This window comes from Aquila chrysaetos, chromosome 1 (genome assembly GCF_900496995.4).
Source record: "Aquila chrysaetos chrysaetos chromosome 1, bAquChr1.4, whole genome shotgun sequence".
Lineage (NCBI taxonomy): Eukaryota > Metazoa > Chordata > Aves > Accipitriformes > Accipitridae > Aquila > Aquila chrysaetos.
This window is the reverse complement of record NC_044004.1, coordinates 45,508,415-45,518,156: the sequence shown is the minus strand read 5'-3', so window position 1 is coordinate 45,518,156 and position 9,742 is coordinate 45,508,415. Positions and strand designations below refer to the sequence as shown.

Below are 9,742 nucleotides of genomic sequence, written 5' to 3'. Positions count from 1 at the left end.
CTCTGGAGAGGCAGGACTAATTAAGCTCTAATTAAGCTACTATACAACTTTTTCTGGAAGGGAAAGTTGTAGAGGACCAATGCCTACTGAATTACATTTTTACTGTCTCCAGTGTTATGGCTTTTCCCAAGTAAAAGTTCTATGATGAACTTTTTCTTTCTAAAAAGACTAGGAACCAAATGGTTTGGAAAAACAATGAGGTAGCTACAGAGCTTTTCCTTTGATGTGTTGTTCTCGAAAGGTCACTTGGGACATTCCCATTTTTATCTGAGATGCCAGCAGGTGTCTGATCCCACTGAAATAACTCACCTAAGAAAGACTAAGTTAGCATAAAATGACTGCCCAGAAGCACTTCTGTGCCAGCTCTTGAGATGATGTTGTGAAACAGCAGGTGTCCACGGCACAGGTTGTTAAATTTATTTAAATTAGTCACAGGGTTGTTTTCCCACTGAATTGAAGGTGAAACTTTTTAAAATCACGTGCATGCACAATCTTATGAAATGTTAAGCTTTCAGCAATTAATCGCTGGTGTCAAAAACCTCCCAGTAATTTATGCAGTCTAAGCATGTTACCAGTTATAAACTTGAAAGAAAAATCACAAAACTTCTAGTCAAGTCACATTAGTACCTAGGAAATATTAACAATTCATGTCACCTACTAGCACTGCTTCTTAGTTTATGCCTTGATGGCCTTAATTTTGAAAACTCAAATGCGACAGATGGAGCCTACAGCATGGCCTGAAAGCTGAGAGGAACAGGTCACATTTGATACAGACAGGGAAGGTGTACCAGGCAGGCAGCATCCGATGCTGAACATCCCAACAGAAAATGGTCTTTTCTGTGCAAAGAAAATGAGTAGAATCCCCTACTCCAGCCACATCTCTCAGCAGACAATACTAGAGAAATTGTCTCATTGGATTAAAAATGTGACTAACATAAATGACCAACATACATTTACCAATCATTTAAAGACAGCTATATTCCTACTATCCATGACTAAAACTATTAAGAAGTTTTCTGCATACTTTGATGAATTTATGTGTAAGAAAAAATTTTATATGCAAAGTAAAATTAAAAAATTGAACAATAGAATGAAGCAAAACATAAAATGACAGACCTAGTATTCTTGACCATCTGGATATATTACTTACAACATACTAGCTTACAATCAACAAATTCTCAGTTTACTCATCCATCATCACAGTATCAGTACATCCACTACAGTAAAGCATATCCTTTAGTTTTCACTTTAACAGAATATTTAACTTTTATTTGTAGAAAGCTATAGAAATGGAAAAAAACAAACCATAACAAAACTTTTTGTAGAACTGATTTTTCCAAGGATATTTGAAAAATAGTCCTCAAGTGTCTATATAAGAAAATTAACAAAAACTCAAAATCAACATTTAATCAGTTTTCCAAAGGGTCACTGTTCTTTGCATCTCTTTTGCAAGAAAATAAATTCTGTAGGATTGTCCTTTGCCTTTTTCCTCTTGCAGTCTTTTACTTATCTGTAAAAAAAAAAAAACTATGGAAAGAGTATTTGTTAGCAAACCCAGGAGAATATCTTGAATAGCATTATTATCTTTCATTTCAAACAGATTATTTAATGATATGTAATCCATCCCAACATCACCAACTGATCAATATCAATAATTTCTCTTCACTCATGAAAAATAGTAGCTCTTTCTGCTATCTTCATTCTCAGATGATCAATAAAGTAATGAAAGCCATCTGAAGTCCTGTTTCACTGAAATACAGATATTCTAGCAAGTGAATAAGATTATCACCTCCAAAAGGAAAATCTTTTCTGAAAGCACGTTTCAATACAGTAATGCTAACCCAGGAAATCACAAAATCATGCCAATAGGTTCTGTTAATATTTTCAGCTTTTCAGAAAAACAAAAAGAGACATTTCAGGCTTGAGAATTTTGATTGACACAAGTCTTTCAATTAGGGAATACTATTTTTATACAGAGAAACCTGTAGTTAATTAGAAAATAAAGAATATGATACTTGTTTGGTTGGGATATGTAAACTCAGACCCAGCACTGTTTTAGTACCTGATATTTTGATAAGCCACTTGCAAGGTTAAATTGTCATTATGTAACCATGGTAACGTTGATGAGGGATTTATGAAAATACAAAAGGTTGGTCTTTAAAGCCAATAAGAATTGGGCTCCTGATGTACTAATTATTGCGGTTAGGAAACGTTTGAAAAATTTATATGTAAAATAAGGTAGAAGGTTTATTTAAGGGAATAAATGTTTAGAGCTTTTTTTTTGCCAGGAAATGGTTCACCAGACCTTCCCTTTTAGGAACATGAACCTGTGGGATTTAAATGCATGAAAACACAACTATTTAAATCACAAGTGCTTAGTTTGCCTGATTTAAATCTGAAACTACTCTGGCCCATTGCATGTTTTGTAGCCTGCTTGAGGGGAAAAAAAAGGAATAAATATGAGAAGGAAAAAAAGGGAACTCAATTTTCCCTGAAGCCTCTTGCAGATGGATGGACCTCACTACCATAGTCATGAAGAATGAGACCTGGACCTGAAGAAAATGCACTCAGCCAATATTGCATTATTTTGGAATGCCATAAAAAGCAAGCAAACACACACAAAAAAAACCCAAAACCAAAACCAAAACCAACCAAACCCAAAACACTAAACAAACTCAAACACCAAACTGTGGTTGAGTACAGCATTAAGAGGAAGAACCTCTTCGCATGTTTCTTGCTTATTTCTCTATGTACAGAAGCTGCTATCAAATATCACTACTTAGCTGTTCCTACTGAAAAGATTCCAGGTGTAGTTAAAGTCAAGAGAAGTTTAAACACTTAAGATGTAACCCATTAGTGTTAGTCATTTACTTATGCACTTGTTGGTAAACCTGACTAAAAATGTCAGTGAGAGTTTACTAGAGTTTGGATTTTATTTCCACACTGCAAAAAAAGGTTCATTATAACTAGAACACCAAACATCTAGATTTGCTATATGAAGCTGTTTTAGTAGCTTTTAGTACTTGTAATCCAGGATATATTTCATCTATAATAATATAAGGTGGAGAGAGAAAAATAAATAATTAAAACAATAAACCAGAAATATTTTAAAGAACTTGCATCAAAGCAGCTCAATTTCTAGGACTGAATACAATTGTGAAAATGTTAACTATTGTATTGTACAAAGAACAACTAAATATTATAGGGACTAAAAAATGGTCTACAGTTAGCATTTTATATCACCTTCTTGTTATTGGGTTGGGATTGTTATTGAACCCGCCAACAGTTCCAGAACTTCGTGGATTCACAAAGTTTATACAATTGGGACTGAATTTTTGTTTGAGTCTTGGAAGACAAAGTGACTTTAGCCATTGCTCTGAAATCAAGTGAAGCTATGGTGACCTCATCGCAGTCCACTTCTTCCTCAACGGGGGCAGCGGAGGGGGAGGTACTGATCTCCTCTCTCTGGTGACCAGCAATAGGACACGTGGGAACGGTATGAAGCTTCGTCAGAGGAAGTCTAGATTGGACATTAGGTAAAGATTCTTCACTGGGAGGGTGGTCAGTCACTGGAACAGGCTCCCAGGGAAGTGGCCATGGCACCAAGCCGACCAGAATTTAAGGAGCATCTGGATGATGCTCTTAGTCATATGGTTTAGTTTTAGGTAGTCCTGCAAGGAGCAGGGAGTTGGACTCGATGGATCCCTTCCAACTCAAGATATTTTATGATTCTGTAATTTCAGTATGTTAATATTTCTGCTTGTATTTAATTTTGCCTAGATTTTCATTGGTTTCAAACATGAAGAAGCTGAGTAAAAATATGTTCTTCTAGTCTTTAAGGTCATTAGAGATAGGTAAAGTGTTTGTGAATTTTTGGACCTCTTCATATTGGCTATGATCTGAACATTAAACAAAGAGGAAATCAAACATGTCAGAACTGACTAGAAATAGAAAAGCTTCATACTGAATTACTACAGTGTTGCATTTTCTTCTAGAGAGCAGTCATAACTCTTTAGAGTTGTTTCTAATACCATAAGAACTACTGATTAATGGGAGACATCTTGGCAACAAAAAGTGAGCATTTTAGACTCTGTTTTGATAGTACTTTTTAAGTTTATCTGTCTTAAATATACAAAGTTAGTATGTTTAAGTTTATCGGATAAACAGATGTAAAGATGTCTTGGAAAAGTCATATAAAATACAGAACACAACCTCACTTTTCAGAAGTGCCTGAGGCTATGCTTTCTGAAGGATCTTGATGGCAAAAAGCTCTTCTGTAGCATGAAAATTCCATCAGGCCACAGTGGTTTTGCCAATATATATTCAGCTAATCTCAAGTGACCAATAAATAATTATCACAAACTGAACATAAACAACAAGATCATAGATCCAGAAATCATGTCTGAATGTCTTCTCCACTTCAGAGAACATGGGTGATCAAGACTTTTTGGTCTCTATTCCTGTCACCGCTTACCTGAGTCAAAAGAAAAGAACAGAAAGGCCTGTCTTGTAAATGAGAAGACCACTGTTAATCAATGAAAAAGCCTGCAGATGACAAAAGGAATAATTCAACCAAATACATGATCAGAGTTTGCTTGTGTCACATGTGCATTCTACAGCCATATATCTGCTGTTTTGAAGTAGGCCATTACAGCTAAGATCTGACTGGATATAACACAGATGAGGTGTAAATAATTATAAACTAGGCTTAGGACTTTGTAAATCAAAACACTTATTAGGTGGCCATCTCATCTCTTCCATGTGATGGTGCAGAGCAGCCAACCTGAATGGGAGCATGCAGTTGCCAACCATTTTTAAAATAAATATACTAAAATCTCTTTAGGTACCTCCATATTCTATCCACATCTCTCTCGATCATTGTATGCACTTTCTAGTTGATTTTCTAATGGAGTTAAGTATGTATTAAGTATTAAACCTTGTGTTTTGTAAAAATACCATTGCAACATTATAAATTTAAGAAACTGCAACACCATTCAAAATGAAAGATTATTATATAACTAAATAAACTGAATATAATGACTCATTTTGTTCATTTCTCCCCAGATTTGGAAGCCATCCTTTCCATAGTCTCCACATTCTGCTATTCTTGCAGTATTTGTGTTTTATGCACTGTCTACTCTGATATCACACATATGTATTGCCCTTAGTGAAACTCCTTGGTTGCAACTGGGGACAAAATTTGGCATAATATACTATTATATGAAAAATGTGTAGATAGAGAAGAAAAAATAAGCATTTAAAATGTTCTAGCTTGTCTTTAATCCCTGATTTTCTTCATATTCCAGGTTATTTCACTTATTCTACCGATTACAGTTATATGAATGCTATTTCTGTTAATTTAATGCGTGGGTTGCTTTTCTGTAAAGGGCTTGTGTTGTGTTATGGATATTCAAGGTAAATGAATGATTCCTTGATTTACTTACATTTTAAACATGTTATTGCATTGCCTACATCTATGAGAAGTGCTCATAAATTTAAAAAAAGATCAAATGTAAATTAATAAATTATAGAGTAAAGTCTGTGTACTTTATTTCTTTTAGATAGCATGAATATACAATGATTTTCCCTACCATACAAGCAGTTAATGGTTTTAACAATGAAAATGTTAGTATGTAAAACCTCATCTTTGCTATGTAATTCTGTTGACAAACCGTAAAGTTGAATGAGATTTGGGACTGAGCAGCTTTGGGAAGATCCCAAAGGATGCCTTATTCTCATTTCATCTTTTTCATTAACTATACATCATGGAGAACCTACCCCACTGTGATATGTACAACACAAAGAGCACAGTAAAAGGTGGCACTCTAAGCAATCTGCTGAATTATTCTTTATTTGATGCATGATATGTATAAACTATTCACTGTTTTGGGTATACTCCATGTAAGGCAGCTGCAAGATAGCATGTTGACTGACTTTGGACTAAAGTATGTCGTGACAGTAGAGGGAGTACTGTCTTGCAAAATTAGATCTAAAATTAATACAAAAATTGTTCTTTATAAAAAAAAATATGTTTGGCTATGGCCAAGCGTCTGGCACAGGTTTCAATGTTGAAAAGACTACAAAGAAGGAAATACATCTGTTAAATCCCATTTTTTGATTCACAGGGAATAAAAAGGTGGAACTATACTGTGAAATGCTCTAAACAATTACCTGAGAAGTGCTCCAAGGCCTTTTATCCTTTTTCCCCTTAAGTGCGAAAAGGTTCTATCTGCTTTGTGAATCTGATTTCAGAGATGTACAATGTACATCAATTAACATAAAAACAGGTGGTTCAATGTTCATGGATATCCTAGAGTCTAGTCTTTAAATCTAGTGCAGAATATATCCTTTAATATCAGATTTAACATCAACTGAATCCTTATAATTCATTTCAGGAACATTACTGAGCAATCTCTCAGATGAAACCTGGCATCCTAACAAGGTCTCATCTTGAAAATATATATGAGGGATGGTTCTGAATAATTCTTCTTTGGAAAGTCTCTGATCACAGGGTTTCTAAGTATTATCAGGTCTGACCTATCGGCTGGATTTCAAAGTAACCATTTCTGTTTGTTTCCTCAATTGTGTTAACTTTAACCTGGATTGTTTTCCTAACTCATTTCAACACACATCTCCACAAAAGATTGTGCCAACAAAAGAAAAGTAATGGCACAGAAGTGGGACTAAGCCAGTAAGTGCTTCTTTTAGCTGCAGTACAAACTTAGGCTGCCTTAGAGGCTTCCTAGAAGCCTGGCCAGACTAATGCTCAGCCTTCTGAAGTAGGGTTAGCAGGCTAAAACCCTCTGTTTTCTTGGGCAGTAGTTCCATTATATCCAGTAATAAGACAGAACTGAAGCAGCACCAGGACAGTAAATGCCTTTCACAGCTTGTTGCCTGCTCTACAAGATTGCTAGTCTACACAGCAAGCTGGAGAGAGGATAGACAGAATGGAGCATGGCAGCATGCCAGCAGGCACCGCCACCCCTGGGGAAACGGCAAGGGTCTTCCAAGAACACATTGCTAAGTATGCAACTGATTGGAAGTACTAAGACAAATTTGGAGTAAACTGTTTGAAATGTAAGTAAGCTTCAGGTTTTTAAACAGAGTCTGTTGTAGTGTGAAAGTAAGGGCAGCTGTATGGTTATTAGAACACGAAAGGAAAAATAACTTGCTGTGTTTTATTACAGTTATTAAGAATATGTACTTGGTATGCCTACAGCTTTCAAGAATATTCTTTAATTGGGAGAGTGAATGAGATGTTAATGAAGTCAGATCATAGGCATTTAAGTAAATGTTATTTTAATTTAGATAAGAATAGCTCTCCAAAGTTATTAGTAATTTCTAATAAACAAGATCTTTGATTAATTAAAAAAACAAAACACAAGACTGAATGCAGCATAACTAGTATCAAGCCATAGATCATAGTTTAATAGTGTTAGCAAAAGACCCATACAGCTGACTATAAAAAATACAGCAAAAACTATTCAAAATAGGAAAAGCTAAACATACTACCAGAATGATATTACTTATATGTCCTCTTGTGGAAGCGTTGACTAAAATGAAGTCTTGCAGGTGTTACTTGAAAGCTACTGTATAAAGCCCAGAAAATTTCACTAACTTTGTGGTATATATTATAATGCAAATTCAATGCACAACATGGTCTAGGATATTCCTGATATGTGAAAACATTGTAGAATCCTAAGGGATTCAGTCTCCACTATCATTTGGCTGTTAAACAAGAACAATTATAATTGCTACTCTGAGATATGTCAAAGAGAGTCAGTAATTTTACAGTCTTATTTTAGTATTAGGCTACCTTTGAAAATATGAATATTCAGACTGGCATTTCTGTTGGAACAGAAAGCTTACATAAAAAAAACCCCACTGAGTATCAGTATAGCAAAATGCAAATACCAGTGACGCAGTATTACCACTGAACTGTGATGACACAAAGTAGGAAGAATTCTCTCTTTTTTTGTGCCATGCAGGCTTACCATTTAGCAGGTGGAGAATGAGCTACTTTGTCCAAAAAAGCCAGCCAAATGGTGATTTGCATGATTACACAGAATTTGTCTCATTAAAGCTTCAGTGCCCAGATTATCAAGTCTCTTTTACCTCCTTTGCATTTTTGGTGGAGAATACACATGTGACTTGCATCATTAAAAGTCTAAAGAATCCAGTTTTGAAGAGCTGATGGAGACTAATTTCTTTGAGACAAGCACAGTGTAAAAATATACTTTATCCAATAACCTGTTTTTTTAAAAGTTCAGAAGGCAGAGGTGGAGACTGACAACAGGACTTCCAAAAGATTTCAGACTGATGGAGGGAAGAAGTCTCTCAGTAAAAGCCAGTCCCAAACTTGTTCTGTCTAGTGTTAGGGATCAAATGTGAGGTACAAAGACATACTCACTTCAAAAAAAATTGGTTACGAGAGCTTTGAGACAATATAAATATGCTTTCAGCTAACAATCACCTCAAGAAAACAATGAAAGTACCATCTGTTTTCCTTGTTGTGGCAAAAAAAAGAAACAGATGCATCCATATTTCTCATTTCCAGTCATTTTCTACTTGTATCTGTGGTATTTTGTATCAACACCTTCCAGAGCTATAACTTCCATCAGAAGACACAATGTCACTGGTACTGTCACTGTTAAATTGCCTTCCATGGTCATCTTGACTTGAAGATGGAGTTATCTCCGCTACAGGGAATTCCTGACTGTCCTTTAAGTAAGAAGGCCATTTGTACTGTGTGAAACAGATGTTTATTGATGCAACTGGTAATTCAAAAGTATACCTTCCTAAAATAAAGTGAAGTCCTCTGTGGATTCACTCGTACTCTAACTTACCCGTGTTAGACGTTCCCTCTAAAACACTGAAATTCCAGCCAACTTACTTTTTCCACTTTGATTCAGAGAGTGAGGGAATCAGTTATCTTCTTAAAAATTGTGTTTACTGTAAACAGATCCATTCAGTCCTCAGACAACCTATTCATGAAAAAAGTTTGCTTAGTATTCAAAGATACCATCAGTCAAAGTCCTAAAAAAGAACAAGTTAACTCTATGTACGAAGTGATGAATAATGGTCATTATTAATACCAGCACTTTTAATGACGCATTTTCCAAACATTTGTGATATAAATATTGCTTCACACAAAAGATATCATGCATTACATATTATTCAGCAGTACTAACTGAAACAAACTACTATATTAAAGCTCTAGAGATGACAGAGATGCTTGCAGTTCCTCCTAATCTGTTATTAGGGAAAAAAATGCAATAAGGAGGAATGATCCTCTTGACCTTGGCATTCCAATTAAAACCCACTATTTCCCTCCAGGGCTTTTTGAAAAAACTATGTGTAGTTTGCTGGCAGAGATCAGCGCAGATTAATAAGCCTCACACTATGGAGTTCAAAACTATGAAGACACCAAAATTAAGAACTTAAATTCTCCTTTACACATTTTTTTCCTGGACTGCCATCTGTATAAACCAGCATTGTCCTATAAGCTGCACAATACAGCCAAGTGGAACTAATGTTCCATTTTATCCTCCATGAATCTATATTTTCAATAAATCTTGACAGCACAAATACAGATTTAAGCTTAGGAAAGAACACAAATCAAAAGATTAATGATTTTTGTACTATTAAAAATAGTAAATTTTGTTAAACATTTTTGTTTAATTGTTTAAAACAAAAGAATCACCTGCACCTCCAAAATCAAAGGTGCCGTTGTGTTCCCATT

At 35.1% G+C, this 9,742-nt stretch overlaps 1 long non-coding RNA gene across 1 annotated transcript; it reads right to left on the bottom strand.

Annotated features, from left to right (window-relative positions):
* Nucleotides 1-402: 402 nt before the first annotated feature.
* Nucleotides 403-9,313, bottom strand: LOC115346909. The gene is made up of 2 exons (XR_003925306.2): nucleotides 8,894-9,313; nucleotides 403-1,510 (listed from the first exon to the last, which is right to left on the bottom strand). It is a non-coding gene; the product is annotated as an uncharacterized LOC115346909 (long non-coding RNA).
* Between the last annotated feature and the right edge of the window lie 429 nt (nucleotides 9,314-9,742).